Source organism: Aotus nancymaae, unplaced genomic scaffold, assembly GCF_030222135.1.
Source record: "Aotus nancymaae isolate 86718 unplaced genomic scaffold, 86718_ANA_hifiasm-v0.15.2.pri h1tg000002l, whole genome shotgun sequence".
In the NCBI taxonomy this organism is placed as follows: domain Eukaryota; kingdom Metazoa; phylum Chordata; class Mammalia; order Primates; family Aotidae; genus Aotus; species Aotus nancymaae.
The window spans coordinates 13,427,992-13,447,610 of record NW_026988413.1 but is presented as its reverse complement, the minus strand read 5'-3'; the positions used below and the strand labels follow the sequence as shown (position 1 = coordinate 13,447,610).

The 19,619-nt window shown below is 34.8% G+C and overlaps 1 protein-coding gene across 1 annotated transcript in view; it reads right to left on the bottom strand.

Annotated features, from left to right (window-relative positions):
• The window catches only part of TPK1 (thiamin pyrophosphokinase 1), a 395,367-nt gene that overhangs the window by 304,109 nt on the left and 71,639 nt on the right, over positions 1-19,619 (bottom strand). The window lies entirely within an intron of this gene.

Here is a 19,619-nt window from a genome sequence, read left to right as displayed (position 1 = left end):
ATACAGGTACAACTATTATGCATCGATTTAAATATTTTCTTTAAAAAGAGATTCTCTTCCTCTACACAATCTCTAATGATGCACAACATGCAAGGTGCCATACAAGGCACTGCCATAAAGAGAGAGAAGCCAAAGACTTAACCTTTCAGTATACCTGTGAAGACACAGATAGGAGTGAGGATGGGAAAGAAATGTCACATATAAATTATAAATACTTCTTAAAGCCTAAGGAATTGGGATGTCACACTCTATGCAATGTTTATACCTGAAAAGCTTCTGGACTGAGAGAACAAGAACACATAAAAATGAATCTAAAGATGATGTATAGCATAAATGTAACTGGAAAATAATCAGAAGCAGATGACTCAGAGAACAGATGAAACAGAATAAGACAGAATTAGTTTCAAGAAGAGATTAATTTGGGATAGGAAGTAAGATGTATGAGAAAAATATGAAAACAATGTAAAGAAAAAATTGACAATAGTTGACCATACCCATAAGGATGAAAAAAAAGGGGTAGTTAAAAATAGCTCCAACGAGTGAGCCTTAGTGAATAAAAAAGGGGGTAGGTCCACAGAAGTTGTGATTTTAAGACAAAAATGAGGTGGTTTCAAATGTGTCAGATAAGAGCCTTATATAGAAATATCTAGTAGAGGCCAGGTGCAGTGGCTCACAGCTGTAATCCCAGCACTTGGGGAGGCAGAGTGGGAGGATCACTTGAGGTCAGGAGTTCAAGACCAGCCTGGCCAACATGGTGAAACCATGTCTCTACTAAAAATACAAAAATTAGCCAGGGGTGGTGGTGTGCACCTGTAGTACCAGCTACTTAGGTGGCTGAGGCAGGAGAATCACATGAACCTGGAAGGCGAAGGCTGCAGTGAGCCAAGATCACACCACCGTACTCCAGCCTGGGCAACAGAGTGAGACTCCATCTCAAAAAAGAAAAAAAGAAAAAGAAATATCCAGAAGAGAGTATATTTCAGGCTAAGAATAATAGAGTTAACATCAGTTTAGCAATTTGAAAACAAATAAATCTTAATCCAATATTGAAAGTTAACAGCCAAAACAATTCTATTAAGTGTAGTCCCCTATGAAAAACTTCTGTACTGTTTAATTAAAATTACCTATTGCTATTCTCCAAGCACAGTTATAAAGCAAAACTTCGATGGGCTTGAGTAGTGGGAGGGAGAGAGGTGATACACAGTTAAAAAGTACCAGTTTATATACGGAATATACGTAGCAAAAGGAATTGGAAGCAGACAAAAGCTAAAGGGAAAAACGAATGTAGACTCAATTTCTGACATTAATGTGGCCATTTAAAAGCTTCCTTAAAATCTATGTCTATGCTGTATTAATAAATTTAAGTCTCATGAAATCTAAATCTTCACTTTTTCTTTCTTTTTTTGAGACAGTCTTGCCCTGTCACCCAGGCTGGAGTGCAATGGCGTAATCTCAGCTCACTGCAATCTCCGCCTCCTGGGTTCTAGCATAAATCGCCATTTTATTTGCTACTATATAATGCTTATCTCCAAAAGCTCAAAAGAATATTATTGCATTTACCTTTATAAAATGTGTATAGGAAAGACTGCATTTCCTGAGAAAATAAAGTTAGGAGAAATTTAGTTTTTCTGAAATTGGAAAATGGTCTTTAACTCATCTGGATTTGGAATTGCCATTACTGTTGTTTTGACATATTGAGAGCTACCTGTATTTTACAATATTTCACAGACTTAGATAACAGACTTAAATAAATAAATACTCATGGAAAAAAACTATTCTTTCCAATTCTTTAATTTCCTTCAGTAACTGTTAACATTATAGTTATTAGTATATATTTTTTAAAAAGTTTCCATCAGCTAGTTTAAACATTAAAAGTACCATCGTTATCATTACATTATCTAAGGTGCTAAAATAAGATTTCAATCATTCCAAATAACACTGGTAGTAGATAAAATATGCAAGAATCATGCAACTTTGAAGAAATTAATCAAAAACAATCCATTCCATGAGTTAAAAAAAAAATCTGTTTACTAATACTTTAAGAAGACAACAATAAGTGATAAATATGTTGATCATTTTGGAGAAATGTTTTCTCTCACTTTTTGTTATGGTACCAAAACAGAAAAGAAAATGTGCTATTTCGTAGGGTCAAATAAAGATAATGGCAGCACCCAATTAAGCAATCAAGTTTAATAACCACCTAATTTTATATAACAACACAGTAGTCAGATACTAACCAAAGACTGTCTTAACAAGATTAAGATTACAGTCACACTGGAGAAGATCGTGTACACACACACACACACACACACACACAGTATGACATTAAGACAGGATTTATTCTGGCTGGAGGAAGAAACGGGTGAAACTTGGTGAAGGGAAAAAACAGAAATGAGCAACCTGAGTATGTAAACATTTTCCAGGATCCAAGTGGATTCTTTTCCCTCCATTGATCATCTGTCATTTCTAGAGAACCCAAAACTACTAGGCACAAAGTGTCTCAATCAGCACTATTCCAGAGAGTTAAAGTTAGACTTGATTAGAAATTAGAAGTTTGAAGGAAACTAAAAGGTAATATTTGATTAGGGCAGTCATATCTCCAAGCAGATGAGCAAAGCCTAATCAGAATGAAGGGTTATTTTCTTGGAAATATTCCTACTATCAGCCCTATTGGGACACCTCTTTCACATCTCCTTTATTTACTCTGTTCTAGTAACTAGCATTTAACTCACAGGCAAGCATGAACAGGGTGAAAAAGAGAACAGAAAGGAAGACTGCAGTCTCAATAATGACAAGGAAGATGCAGTATAGGAATAGAAAAGAATGACTTCAAAAAACAAATTAAAAAAAAAAAAGGAGAGGAAAAAGAGCAGGGAAAGAAATATAGTAGTCAGTATAAAATAAGCCTCTGGGGGAAAAATACAGCCTCAAGGTGTACATAAAAATGCTTCCCAACATCTTCACGAAATTCTGATGTCCAGTATTGGAAAATCTCAGTATAAGGTAACATTTATTTCCATTAATATGACATTTTTCTAAACATCTATATGCTTGAAGACTATAGGTATCAACACTTCAAAAATTATTATTCAAGACAAAAAAAGGACAAGTAATGACAAAGTTCAGCAATATTCTTCTGTATACATTTTAAGTTAATTTAATTTTGTAATTTCTTCATCCACAGTTATAAAAATAACTTGTTATCGCTATAATTTTTCTCATTCATTTTGCTGATATATCTAAGTTTGCTTAAATTACAGAATTATGCAGGTATCATTCATTAAATGAAGTAACAGAAGTTTAACTACTTATGACTTAGGCTTTTATTTGAAATACTCCTTATATTTACTAGAGTAAATACTATCTATGTACTGTAATTTCTAATTATCTTTTAGCTTTGATTTAAAACTTTTAATTTTAATTTCGATTTAAAATAAGACGAGTAAAATTATAATTAGTTCAATGTTCAAGATAAAAAAGAAAGGCATCATCAACTGATATAATTTGGCTGTGTCCCCATACAAATCTTATCTTGCTTGAATTATAGCTCCCATAATTCCCACATGCTGTGGGAGGTAATTTAATCATGGGGTGGGTCTTTCCCATTCTGTTCTTGTGATAGTAAGTCTCATGAGATCTGATGGTTTTATAAAGGAGAGTTCCCCTGCACACGCTCTCTCTGCCTGCCACCACATAAGATGTGACTTTGTTCTTCCTTTGCCTTCTGTCATGATTGTGAACCATGCGGTACTGTGAGTCAATTAAACCTCTTTTCTTTATAAAATACCCAGTCTCACGTATGTCTTTATAGCAGTGTGAGCAAATTAATACATTAAATTGGTACCAGCAGTGTGGTGCTGCTGTAAAGATACCCAAAAATATGGAAGCAACTTTGGAACTGGATAACAGGCAGAGGCTGGAATAGTTTGGAGGGCTCAGAAGAAGATAGGAAAATGTGGGAAAGTTTGGAACTTCCTAGAGACTTGTGGGGCTCAGAAGACAGGAAGATGTGGGAAAGTTTGGAACTTCCTAGACACTTGTTGAATGGCTTTGACCAAAATGCTGATAGCGATACAGACAATACATTCCAGGCTGAGGTGGTCTCAGATGGAGATGAAGAATGTGTTGGAAATTGGAGTAAAGGTCACTCTTGCTATGCAAAGAAACTGGTGGCATTTTGCCCTTGCCTTAGAGATAATACATCACCAATATATGATAACATAAAATTGGTTTAAAGGTATACAAAATACTTATCAGTAGGATAAAGTAAATCTTATATTAATAACAAATTTGAATGCTAACAAAGTTGTTCCAGATATTACATTGAAATAGATATATTCGTTAAGTAATACGTGATTACTTCCAGTTTGTTTAAACATGTGTTTAACAAGTGTCAAAATCCTCAAAAAAAAGTAGTGAAAGTTTCTTACATAATAAGCACCATATAAAAACGTAATTGAAACCCGCTTTAATGGCAAAAGATCCTGAAGTACCAAAGTTAATACTCAGAATTTGAAAACTCATTAGTGTAGAGATAGAATAAATAAAAGAGAATGAGCTGAACCTTTACCAAGTTTTTAAATACTGATTGGGAATTTGACATTTATAATTTATAATTTCTAAAAGTAGAGTTAGCCAAAAAATTTCTACTTTGCTAAGGTATGCAGTTTATCAAGACTGCTCATAACTAGGATATAGGTATTATATCACTTAATCGTCACTTCACTGGAAGTCAGAAATTTAAACAACCACATGTGTCTAGTAAAGAATAAAATACAAAAGGCAAAATAGAAAAATATCTTAGCCTCAAATTTTTGTTAAACTGGATGAATGAGAAAAGAGAGAATGCCTCCAATTACTGTGAAAGCCTCAGGATTCTACTTTGCTATGGTAGTTCACAATTGCATTCTTATGGAAATATAACAGATGTTGCAGACATAACATAAAAATCATTTTCTACATGTAGAACTTAACCATTTCTACACCCCACTTAATGAAACATATGTAAAGTAATGCATCCATAGTCTTGAATACTGTTAACTATAAAAATATTACCTTTTATCTTTAAAAAAAAAGTTTGCATATGCTTCCTATTTTCCCCTCATGGAGGAAAGCTCTGCTGCTTCTTTAAAACTAGAAAGCAGATATACCTAGATTCTTTTTTTATACATTGAGAAGATCAATAGTTCACTTCTTCAAAAAAATGTTAAGAAATTATTGAAGCATCCAAACAATGCTGCAATCATTGGATAGAAAATACTAGTTTTAGACTAATCTACAGCAAAAACAAACAAACAAACAAACAAACAAAAAAACACTTTTGCTTTGTTCTGTAAGACAAGATGAAAAGCATAAATGAAGTTCTAGAGGCCTCTGCTAAAAATTTCCCATAAAAATGAGAAACAGCATTCCATTTGTAATATTATAAAATATTTCTATCTTATTTACAATAATAAAAATGGTATTTTATTCAACCAGCAGGAGTTTCAGAACATAGTATTTAGAGGCCTATTGAATGGTATAATTGAATGCATACTGTCTCATGAAGGTCTTTGATTCAATAACAATTGAGATTAATAAAATAAAAAGCAAGGAAAAATAAAACCAACAGACCTACCTACATAATCAAAGCAAAGGAGAATCTGGCAATTTAAGCATATGGATGTGGATAAGCCATATGGATAACTGAAACCAATCAAAACAATTGGGTAAAATAAATATGTTTAAGTTGGCACATTTTGTTTCCCAAGATCTTAAATTTGCTTTCAATGAATACTCACATCCATTCTCCTCTAAGTTTCAGTTTATATTTATCTTATTTTCTTCTCTCTAAGGTGACAGACCCAGCCTATTTCTAAGCAGTTCCAAGATGATGCCCCTGTTGTTATTCCTGCAGTGTTTTATGTGCTATTGAATGTAAAGAAGGCACAATGCAGTGAAGCACGATTAACTGCAACTGAAACCCCAGGAAAAACACTGAAATTACTGAAGGCATCACTATAAACAAGATGTATAAAGTAAGCATAAAGCAAAAAGACTGGCTTGGATTCATAACTAGTTATACTTAGTAAGTTCAATAAAATATTTGTCCAATGAGCGATCTAGGCTGGTAATGATACATATATTTTCAACATAGTATTATCATTCCTTTTTTAAAACAACCAAACATTGCTGCCAATGGAAATAAAAATCAGCTGTATCTTATCTGTCCACTAAGGTCTCCTCCTTTGACCCCTCAAGAACACATCTCATCACTGAGTAAATCACAGTACTTCTCCACAATACCTCAACAGACAACAAGAGGGAGGGTGCATTTTGGACACTTCAAGGTAAAAATCACAGAACAATTTTCCTTTAGTGACAGAATCATAATTTCAAAAACTGAAATATTCTGGATGATTCTCTACTAACTTATACTATAACTTTGGAATGTGTTTTAAACATTGACCGTTTTTATCTAGACGAATTTAAATGTAACGGTTAAAAATTTCAAAATCAAATACTTTATAATATTAAATTCTTTCTTACATTAATTTATTTGTGTTTTCTTGGAAAGAAGATAACCAACTCACTGATGTTTTTCCCCCTTTCACTATCTAAGTTGTATATAAAGAAAGACAGAGACAGAGAAAGACTAGTAACTTTTAAAAGACACTAGGTTTGATGAATATATCTTGGCTGATTTCACTGACCTAATTTATATAACATCCTTAGACAGTCTGATGAATTCTTTTTCACGAAGGACAAACCAATGAGTCTCTTCACTTCATAAAACTCAAATGTTTATATTTATATTTGTATTAACATGGAAGGAGCTGGGGGAAAAATGTAGGCTGTTTTTCTAATGAAGATATTCAAAAGGAAATGACATATCTTAAATATTTTTATTAAAGGGCTGTATATATGTTCCCACGTCAAAAACTTAAAATATAAAAATAAATAACAAAATAACAGTATGTATGGCAGCAACCCTTCTTACATAAAAATATATAAATCTTTATCTAAAAGCTACTGTGCCCACACCTAAAACATCCTCCTTTCCCTCAGTGATCATACCTAGTACTAACAGTTTTACTACGATGGCAATGGTGGCAACCGTAATCGCTTATTTACCATTCTGTGAACAAATCTAGGGCAATGGGGTTGGCTATCATACTACAAGCAGACTACATCCTATAAAGGAACAGGTTGGCCTTACTGCGCAATGACCTACAGAATACCTTCATTAATGTTTATAATAGTCCCAAAGTAATTCAATGAATCCTAATTGATGTTTTATAAGAAAAGCAAATTCTCATCTATATAAAGGGCAATAGATTAATACCCAAATAACCACAGATAGGTGAATTTTTAAAATTTCCACTTTCTTTCACCTATACTTTGTTCTATATCTGTTTCAGGTGTCCAAAACATATTCCCTAAGTTCTAATTTTATTAAAAAAATATGTTATACCAGAGGTATTTTCACTGCTCTCTGAAGTCCGCAAAATTTCTTCTACAAATGAGAGGGGCTGATATCAGACCCAAATTACAACATAATTCTTAGGGAAGGTTTAATGTCTAGCAGTAATTGATTAGAGTTACAAAGAACTAAGATAAGGTTGAGACTGCCTACAAAAAAAACCTGGCACCAGGCTTATAAATGAAAAGATCATGCTTTGAGATCATGCTTATAATAAAGAGAAAAGAATTCAACAGTTCTCAACTTGGCAAGAAGGTTTCTAAATAATACACTTGAATCTTTAAAGAACATTATGACGCAGGTGATTGTAAGCCCTATAAAAACAGGACCTGTGTCTTTTTCACTGTGTTATCTCCAGACTTTTTATACTGCTTGACACAGAATATGCTCAAAAATTATTGAGTAAACAATAAAACAATAGAAACATTTCTGTCTCTCAGGGAATGTATTTTTTAAATGTAACACAATAAAACTTGGCATTTAAAAAATGACTTCTTTTATAAAAATCAAGTGAAACTCTTCATACACAGTACCATGGAATTAGGAAGTATAGCAGATTTATAAATGCACTTCAAATATTAAGCTCTTGAGATTTTAGCATAAATTCCTTGAATGCCTTGTGATACTGTGATTACAAAAACAAAACGAAACTGTATAAGGTTATAAAATTTCATTAAAAGGATTCCTCATCAACATAATGTGATTATGAAAAATGACGATTCAATGCTATTTCAGATTCATTCACTTTAAAAGGAAAAGTTGTGAATATTTCCATTCAGACTTCTTTTTGCTACTTTCAAATGTTTGTTTTATATTTGTTATGACATAACATTTAATATAAAAGAGATTTAGAATCCTTGGAATATTCCTTTACAAATGACAAGTTTTGAAACTAATGATCTATTAAATAGAAAAACAGTCTAAAATTTAAAGCTATTGCTAGGAGGAATGTTTATTAAGACCCCCCAACAGGACACGCAAATGAGGGCTCAGTGTCCTATAAGTGAGTAGTATTTCCATGAAATGCACTTAAGCTTTCCAGTTTCTAGAAAGGCCTCTTATCCCCTTGAAAAAAAAAAGGAGGAAAGTATATGTGCAAGAAACAGCCACTAAGAGCTGAAGCTCTAAAGCAGAGAGGTCTGGCTTCACTCACTCTCTAGCTCTGTTATCTCTGTGCTCAATGTTTCTCATTTAAAAAATAAGAATAATTGTAATGATTATCCCATAGGACTGTTAAGGTGACATTTAAATTTGCACAGAGTGCTTTAGCAGAGTGACAAGCACTCAATACATAGTAACTACTATTGTTAATAATAAACATGGCAGTGATTAATCATAACCTATAGAAATACGTTTCCATCACACACAGAAATATCTACACGTAAATATAGGTATATGCACACGTGTGTTTCAAGAAACAATAGTTACACTAACTCCTGATACACTGTCTTTTAGTCTTCAATTTCCATTTTTGTAAATACTGGCCTTATCCCATTAAACTGTTTTCATGACTCATTCGTAGGTAACAATTCATAGCTCAAAAATAGAGTCAGGAAATCACATTGTTAGTTCTAAAGAAGGGATAGGTAGTATTTATATTAATAATTATAACTAATGATATCATCTTAGATACATTTCTGAATTGTGATCTTTCGATCCTTTACACATTTGTTACTGCTCCTCATTTCACTTTCATGAAGAAATCAGGCATGGTCACTAAGTGCTATGCAATGAAAATTGTTACTAATACTTATTGTAATAGCTATACATTATTAATATTTACAGAAAATAAAAATGTGCAAAGCCTGAAATAATTATAACCATTTTTATAACAATTAGCCAGAAAATAATTATTTGATATCGATTTTGGAAGAAGTCAGAACAAATGACAAAGCATCTGCATGTATATATATGAGAGAGCATACATGAACAGGTAGTGCCAGAAAAAAAGGTAACAAAGGAGATAAAATATATAAGCATGAAAAATAAAGAATGAGAAAGAGGAGAGAAGGAATGAAAAAGAAAGGAGAAGAAAAGAGAAAACCCATGCTAAGAAGAAGATGGGTAAAAACGGGAGAAAACTGGAAAATGAAAAGAGTAACAGACATTTTTAAGTAAGGAGAAAGGCTCTCATTAGATAATGTCCTTTTTAGTAAAGCAGTGACAATGTCTTTTGTCAGGCAGTTTTACAAGCTTTAAAGCAAGACACTTATTTGGAAAGTATGACTAATAATGAAACACTTCATTCTCTCTAATAGATTCCTCAAAGTTCACCCTATTTATACCTGTTATGGAAAATAAACAATTGAGGTGCATATGATGATATAGAGGAGAATGTAGTTGTCATTAAATATCAAACTTATACACCCTCAGTTGGCAGCATAGCATGACTTCCACTAGCCAACTTTGTAAATCTGTTTACAAATGAGAAATGGTAAGCAAAGTAAAGGGATAATTCAGGCTGACTATTCAGATGCTAGAAAAGACAGAGAAGTAAGAGGGTAGGGATTTACCATAGGATAAATATTATCACACAAATCAGGGTCAGAATAAAAGCAGATAGCAACCAATATACTATGAAAGTTGGTAATGCACTCTTAAGAGCAGAGGGCCAGGTGCGGTGGCTCACATCTGTAATCTCAGCACTTTGGGAGGCCAATGCAGGTGGATCATGAGGTCAGGAATTCAAGACCAGCCTGGCCAAGATGGTGAAACCCCATCTCTACTAAAAATACAAAAATTAGCTGGGCATGGTGGTAGGCACCTGTAATTCCAGCTACTTCGGAGGCTGAGGCAGAGAATTGCTTGAACCCAGGAGGCGGAGGTTGCAGTGAGTCGAGATCATGCCACTGCACTCCAGCGCAGGCGACAGAGCAAGACTCTGTCTAAAAAAAAAAAAAAAAAAAAAAAAAAAAAATTAAGAGCAGCATCAGTAAGTATGAAAGAACAGGAGACAGATAATAAGAAATCTACTAGCCAAAGAGAGAAATGTATGATCCTGAGACACTGAAGGAGGAACAGTTTTCCAGGAAGATATCCAAATTCCAGATAGGAAGCACTGGCTGGTAGCTAAAATGGATCAGGGGATTAGGAAACTATGGACTATGGGCCAAAATCCAATCCTCTACCTATTTTTGCAAATAAAATGCTTTTGGAACACAGTTACACCAATTCTTTTATATATTTTCCACAGCTGATTTTGCACTATAACAGCAGAGTTGAAGAGTTGTGACAGAGACCACATGGCTTGCAGAGCCTAAAATATCTACTATCTGGCTCTTCACAGAAAAATATGCCTAGCCCCTCATTTATGAGCTGAGGGCATGATCATATAAGCCTTACACTGAAGTCACCAAACATCCGTATGCCTGGCACACACTACACAACTATTTACACTATTTGATTTATCTGCTTGAATTTAATCCCCAGCTTTTCCATTTACTAGAAGTGTGAATGAAAATTGGCCATCCAAGCTTTCAGGACCTCAGTCTACTCACCTGTAGAATGAGGACAATAATAGTATTGCTCTCACAAGGTTGACAAAGGATTAAATGAGTTAATCATGCGAAGCTCTTAGAATACTACTTGGCAAATGGTAAGTACTATCTGTGTGTTGGCTATTGTTAAATGTAGTCAGCAAAATGCTGAATGAATTAACTAATAATATATTTGAGAGACAAATTCTAAGGCAGTAATTTACTGAAAAACATGGTGGTAGTTGATAGTAAGAAGCTTGTGGATGAAGTAAATTCAAAAAGAAGAAATACCATTTAATTGTGATAGAGGAATATGACCAGAAGTGGCACTAAACACAAAGATTAAGTCATTTCCATAAAGTCTGAGTGAATCCTGGGAAAGAAGTTAGCACAGTGCTTCTTAAAAATCTCATAATATTTGTATGGCAATACCTAGAATGATTAAATATCGATTTCAATAGAAATGGGCCATCATTTGGAAGATGGGAATAAATTTACCTCTGGTCTCATATAAAAAACATGCACTTTCTTCTGTACCACCAATGTATTAAAATGTCTTATACATTTAAGTAATCTTTTTGCAGTCCCTCAAATATTTTTGTGTGACTGAGATACATCTTTTCTGCCAGCCTTATTTACAGAAACTACAGCTTGTACATAACTGTTTTGTTCAATGGACCTGAACCAAGTATACAAATTGCTCATCAGATCTTTGGCTCAATGTTCACTTAAATGTGCTCAAAACATAAGTTCTATGAAACACTAAACACAGAAATGGACACAATAATGTCAATTTGGTACTTTTAAGTGTAATAGCTGAACTATTTCAGAATTTTCAATTCTAATGACTAAAGTTACTCAATGCTAGAACAGATGGCTCCCAGATCATCCTAACTGAAATTCAGATATCGAAAAGCCCAGCATTTTCCAGGTGAAGTGACCACCTGCATCTTTACCTGGATGCATTTAAATAATAAAAATGTACATGGGCCAGGCACAGTGCCTCACACCTGTAATCCCAGCACTTTGGGAGGCCAAGGCGGGTGGATCACAAAGTCAGGAGCTTGAGACCAGCCTGGCCAATGTGGTGAAACCTGATCTCTACTAAAAATACAAAAGTTAGCCAGGTGTGGTGGTGGATGCCTGTAGTCCCAGCTATTTCAGAGGCAGAGGTTACAGTGAGCTGAGATCACATCATTGCACTCCAGCCTGGGTGACAGAGTGAGACTCCATCTCAAAAAAAAAAAAAAAGTATGTGACAGTTTCCCCATTCATGTACTTATAACAAGCCAAATCCCTAAAAGCTACATTCATGACAACTACTTAGATAACAAAGAAGCCTTACTTGAAGGTATCACTATTTTACTTCCATAGAGATTCTGCCACTAGATATGCCAGAGTGCACACTGCTCAGTTCTTTTGAGCACGTTCAAAAACAGAATATTTCTTCCCACCCACCCCACCCAGCTCCTCTTCTACTAGCTTAAACAAGTGTTTCAACCTATGGTTTCTCCCATGTCACCATGTCACGCCATTCAGTTTGTCCCAAACATCACCTGTAAACTCTAAATATAGAAAGAACGTAGACCAGACTTTCAAATGTCTGTCTCCCAGTGAACTGGAGGAGAGCATGTTAGAACCCACCACGATCTTTTCTACACCAATGGACGTTTCTTTCCATAGACCCCAAAGCAGCTATTACTGTAAAACTGAAAGCTCAAAAGGCTCAGCTGCCCCCAAGAACTAGTACTACAAAAAAAGTTCAAGTTATTTTTTAGTCTATTATTGTACACAAATACTCAGTGTAAATGTTCTTTAATTCACCTATATTCAATTAAATGGTATAATCTTAAAAAATAAGATTCCAGAAGGAGTCAATCTTGGAACAAATTATTACAAAAGAGAAGAAACATGGAATGACAATTTAAATACACATAGGAGGAACACTAATATCTATCTAACATATAACATTATGTAGAGCTTAAAGTACGTTCAGGGCAAAAATATATGTTTCCATATTTTACTATACACTATGCAATGTGGGAGAAAATGAAGGTGAACCCCACCAAGTTTCTTTAACTGCTTCCCCAAGCCCACATTTTCAGATGTCTTTAAACCTACTGAGTAAATGTATATTACAAGTGAAACAGGAAAAGAAAAAAAAAAAAAACCACCAAGAAGGAAAGACCTTAATTGCTCTGTAACAAATATATTACAGGAAAGTAAATATTTGTTAAAAATGAAGATGTCTGTGTTTCAGGGAAGGGCATTTAAGACCCAAGCATTTTGATTGGGAAAATGATATCACACCTTCTTAAGAAGCGGGCACAACAACTATAAGAAAAGAAATGAAAAATGTTTATTTCACCCTAGTAAATTGTCTGTTTTGAAGTTCTACTTGGACATTCTAGTTTTATGTAATAGTCCACCACCTGGTTAGTTGAGAGACAGAATTCTTTGGGTTTCTTTTTTTATTTTCATGTCTTTCACTAAGGGTACAAGCACACAAAAGATACCACTCAGTCTCTCTAGCAAGGATAACTATTAACAATGTGCTTAAACTCCTCAAATTATCCACACATCAGGCCGACTTCACTGAAGCCTAATACCAGACAAAAGATAAAACAGTGTGTGTCTGTGTTTGTGTGTCTGTGTGTGTATGCATATGCAAATGAATTAAACATGGCATAAACACTGAAAAAACATACATAAAATGTTGAATGTTAAAAAAGAAAACATAAATACCCATACAAACTTGGCAGCCATTTTCTGGAAAAACTTATACATACCAGTTGGACACACACCTAAATGGTATAAAGAATGAAATAAAACAGGCGGTTGAAATGTCTATACTAACTGCCATGAAGCACATAGTGTCACGTGGTCTTGCAATCACCAATTCAGGGGCATTTTCCTTATTAGTAGTATTTCACTTATTACTCTGTTAGAATTATATTTAAAAATTATTTCATGAGAAATAATGAAAAAAAAACTAAAAGCATAAACGAAGATAATGAAGGCAATGACAGTTAATGGGGACTGACATTTTTTATATCAAATTGTGAGACTTTAACTTTTAAAAATGCACACATGGTTCTATAATTAAAGATGAAAATCTAACGGAAAACTAAAAAGTTTACATTTACAAAATTAAGGTTAATGGATGGGCACAGTGGCTCATTCCTATGATCTCAGCACTCTGGGAAGCCAAGGCAGGAGGATTACTTGAGGCCAGGAGTTTAAGACCAGTCTAGACAACATAGGGAGACCCCACCTCTACAAAAAATAAAAACTTAGCTGGGTATGTGGTGCATGCCTGTAGTCCTAGCTACTCAAAAGGCTGAGGTGGGAGGATTGCTTGAGCTCAGGAGGTCAAGACTACAGTGAGCTGTGATCATGCCACTGTGTCCAGCCTAGGTCAGAGTGAGACCCTGTCTCGTAAATAAATAAATATATAAATAAATGTTAACAGACAGTTCTCATAAATAAGTTATTTAACAAAATGGACCCAATATCTGATTAATCTCTTTGGACAAGGATATAAGGAGATAAGGTTACTACTAACTGATATATCCTTCTATAATTAAAAGATGCACCCTACCATAATATCTTAATAAAAAAGATATATTCCAATGATACATTTATTGGCATCTAATTAATTGTCAAAGGCATAAAACCAAAAGGCAAAAAAGAAAAAAAAAAGAAAAAGAAACACATTTTTGCACACGCACTATAACAAAAGGAGAGAGTACTGAAAATGTCAATTCTGATTGGGTGTACCAGGAAATATCAAGTAAGTACAGAGGAGTCATAGAGCAAAGGAAAAAAATGTGAGTGACAAAGCTCAAGTTTAGCAGAATTATTAAAGGGACCCAACTGAGACTGAAGACCAAAGAGCAATCTGGGGAAAAAGAGAGTGCACGAGGAAGCGTGAGCATGTGCCTGCAGCCGCTAACTGGTCCACATTAGCGCAAGAGGATTTCCAGGACCTGTCACTGAGTGCATCACAGACAGGCACTGACCTTTCCCAATTGTCAGGATGACCCGCAAGAGCTACCAGGCCAGTCTCACAAGAACTAAGAAAACACCATCAGCTAAGCACTTTCTATCCATTTTCAAGAAGTTCATTCTCAAGGTGACATTTGAGAAAATCTATCTCTACATAGGGAAGCTAAGGAAGCTTTCAGAAGAGGTGGCATTTGAGTTGGCCCTTAAAGCATGGGTAAAGTCTACAATATAAAAAAGTGAAAGTCTATTTTAGACAGAAAAAAAGTAAATGGCAGTCCTATTAATCATTAAATATACAGAAAAAGGTAGCCATGGAGATGAGTCCAAAGGAAAAAATTATACTGGATATACATTCTTGGGGGGACTGGTCCTTCCAGGGTCAGCTTAAAGAAATTTAAGGTGCTTTCAAAATTTCAAAGATATCATCAAAAAACATGTTTCCCTTAAAATTCCTCTAACAGGAGTAATGCATGCAACAGATACAATAGGATTAAAATAGCAACTGATACCAAGCATATTAAAGCATAACTATCTATTATTCAATCAATCTACATGTAAAAGTAACAGGCATCTGATTTCTCTTTTTTAATGAGAATAAACACATTAGACACCAAAAGTGAGATAAATAGGTCCCACTACATAGAGAAATGAGAATGAAAAAGGAAAAAGGAAAACTTTAATATAAAGTTTACAGGATATAAAACTTTATGTAATATAAAGTTGGCTGTGCTTAACTTAAAATAATCAGGTGAAAAGAGGTTTACACAAAGGACTGGGGTGCATAATTTAGAAAGGGAAGAGTTTGTTGCAACAAAACTACTATTGAAGCAAGGTGCTTTACAGCAGATTTCTACCTCATTTAAAGCAACTCTAATGGCAATACTAATCACTAGCACAAGATTAGCATAATTACTACGGCAAATCTATTTAGTCTTTATTAAAAACTATTTAGGTAGAGTGTTTTTGTTTTAAAGAAAAGCATATGGAAATGAACGAGGTAGAGTCAATTAACCAACTATTGCAATAATATCAATTCTTAAGAAGCAGGGGCATAGCTAGTTCATTCTAAGCACTTGTGGCTTGGACATGCCTTCACAGGAACAGGCTGCACCTATAGACTCCAACTCTCAATTCTAGCCACTATCATTTCCCTAGCAACTAGCCCAGTGCCTTACACAGAAGGGCCTCAACTAGTATCAATCAATAACAAATAGAACATAACTAGTGTTATAAAACCAAAGACCTTGCTTATACTTTAATTCATGAATGCTACTTGTGCCTTTTTTTAATTTGTAAGACCCGCCTGATATGTCAAATATTTTGACTTCAGTTTCAATGAAAATAAGTATGCTGCCCATACCCTGGTGTGATCTTAAGGATGACAGTAAAAGAATCTGATCATCTAACCATAATCTAATTAACATGTTTTGTGGATCATGTGGAAAAAACGAGGAAAGGCTGTGAATGCAAGCTAACAATGAGGACATGTGTTAACCTGAAATCCTAGAAACCTCATACACAGTCACTCAATATAACCTCGTTCCAGTATGCCTGGTAGGTCTGTTTTTCATAATGTTTTGTAGCACATAGATTTCTACTAATAACTTTGAGAACACTGGTAGCATCATGACCCCAATAGAGAATAACTAACCTATAACAAATATGCAGAGCCCTTCTAACATACATATCCCTACTTTGGACTTATCATATGTTCACATATTTCAGGAAGAGAAAGACACTTCCTGGAATGAGAAGGCCTGACAAAAAATTTTTTAAAAACACGTTAGTAAATCTAAGACCAACAGCAATTCACAAACAGCAATACTCTCTGATATTACAGAAAAGTTAGATATTAACTCTACTTCTATCTACCCATCTTTCTATTTACCTACCTACCTACCTACCTGAGTGCTTATTTTATCATCAAACTGAATGCACAAAATGCTGGAACAGGTAGCGATATACTCCAAGACTTCTAACCAAGAAATCACCAAACTTCATGATGTATAAAAAAGAAACCACATTAAAACCTCCATAATTTTAATCTCCCTTAAACTCTCTCCTTAGGCATTTAAGCTACATTTCGTAACTTCTATGGTTAGAGTAGGTAGTTAGGCAGACATGAGCATGGCAGGAGAGCGCCCCTCCCTAGGAATGTCAGGCCACCATAGGTGATGTTCAGGAGGTTGTTAAATTGTTTCTCTAAAATAATTGGTGGCAGCCTGCACCAGGGAAAGACAATCTCCCAATAGATAGAAAACACCTGGAACTGGTGATCAGCGGCTTCCTTATAAGGTCTCTGGAGTTGGGCGAGAGGGCTCAGCATGCACACTAAGAGTCAAAATGGTGGAGTTTAACTGGTATATACCTTCCTCTAGGAATCCTTGACTGGTAGGGGAAAAATGGCTCAAATGAGCATGCACACAACTTTAGTAAACACACTGAGTGTGTGGCCCCTCCCAAGTGCTGGCAGGCCACTGGGTACTGTGCATACAGAGAGCCCGCCCCAAAGGAAGAATCAGGGGAGAAGAAACACAAACCCCCGAACTATGGCAACGCATAAAACCCCAAGTCAAGGTCCAAACAGGGCACCTGGATCTCTCCAGTCACCTGCTTGGCCCTCTCCCAGGTTCACTTTGCTTCCTTTCACTCCTGCTCTAAAACTTTTTAATAAACTCTTAACCCAGCTCTAAACCTAGCCTCAGTCTCTCCCTCTACCTTAAACCTACTTCTGCCCCTCAGCTGAATTCTCTCCCTGAGCAGGCAAGGATCAAGTTGCTGCAGACCCATACAGATTCGCTGCTGGTAAAAGTATCACCTAACCATTGCAAGAAGAAACTTTTAAGATAAATTTTCAACATAGTCTTTCTCTTGAAATGAATCTCAGGAAATACCTACTTAACAGAAGTCCTTAGCATAAAGTCAAATTGCCAGTTTTATGCAGGAGTCTTACATACTATACAATACTCTTCAGATTTCTCTGCATTTTGAAGCTTTCAACCATTTTAACAGCCCAGTCTTCATCCCTTGATTTCAGCTCTTCACAAATCTTTGTACCACAGAACAGAAGTTGAAGAAAATGTTGAGTACACGGGTTAAAAGGTAATGGGGACAGCATCCTCAAGCCATTTCATACTTGCTAATACCCCAACCCATAATACTGTTCTCCTCTCCCAAACTCTAGATGCTGCCCTAAACATTTTCCTAAGCCTTTCCTATGTTAAGATTAACAACTCAAGCTCAAAAAGCACAGCTTCTGTTAAAAGAATCACAAAAAACCTACTCTTTAGTATTTATCGATAGGCCTGCTTCTTACAATAGTTAAAGGCTCCAGAACACCAAGAATTATCCTAGTATATATGTGAAAGAACTTAACATCTCGATAACCTAAAAGACAAGTTCTTTTTGAAATGAGAATTAACTAGCTATTTCAGTATACATGATACTTCAGATACCTTTACTTTTTTTCATGTACAGATTGACCCTTATGGAAAAACTAATAAAATGAGGAACTTTGGTCAGCTCAAAAATCTACATCATTCACACTATGTGCAAAATTAAGACCCTCAACTCCCCCAGACATAAGAGACTTCTTTAGATGTAGCTTTGAATATTCAAGGTCTCCAATGGTTCAGATCAATGGTTATTTTGTCTATTTCTAATGTTTGCAATAAAATGGTCACTCACATTCTCCCCAAACAATATAAAATCTGATACAATAAATTCAAATAAAAGGATGTACCTAAACAGTTTGTTTAGTATTTTCTAGCAATATAAGCCATACTAAACTCATTCTTTCATTTATTGTCATTAATAGCAATTACGTGACAGATACTGCACTGGACACCAGAGACACAGTGACAAAAGACATTATAGCCATTCAAATAACTACCTAATTATTAGTGGAGTGCTAAGAAAAAAAAGTTAGTAGTTAAATAATTTTTATGGTTTGAGAGAACTGTTAGAACAATTATAACATCAAATTTTTAAGTTGACTAACTTAAACACAGCTCAATTTAGAATACCAAGAGTTTTCACTGTAATCAGATTAGACAAAAAAAGTTCTTTATACAAAATCACCTGTGATGATTTATTCCCTCTAGTATCACAACTATCTCAGCTACAGATGTGAGCTTATTCAAATATGAGGTTTGCACTTTAAGAAACATAAACATAATGTTGAGAATACTAAAGAATTCTGTGACGATAAGAGAGAAACAGGAATAACAAAAATATGCATCAATGCATCAAGAATCAAGTTCTTCTGCCTATCTACTTTGGCCTAAAACTTCTACTGACAGCTCAACAAAATGCTCCTTTCTAGGGTAAAAAAAACTCAAGGTTTCATCGAAGAAGAGCAGAGATTCAAAATAGCAAATGATATTGAACATTATTTTCTAACCTACAGGTAATCCTATAAAAGTTAAAGAATAATGTAAATAGTTAATAAAGTCTGTTTGTTACACAGAACCTTCCAGTAGTATTAATTCTGTGACACTATCCCATTTTTAACCATATTTTTCAGCACCCCAAGAGATTCTTACATAGTAGCATCATTTTCTTTTTTGATTTTGCAAATCTGATCACCCTGCAGATATCTTATTATTGGATGCTGCAACAAATGAGGCATGTGGATGCTTTTCTGCTGTCACTGGTGTCAAAAATAATTTACA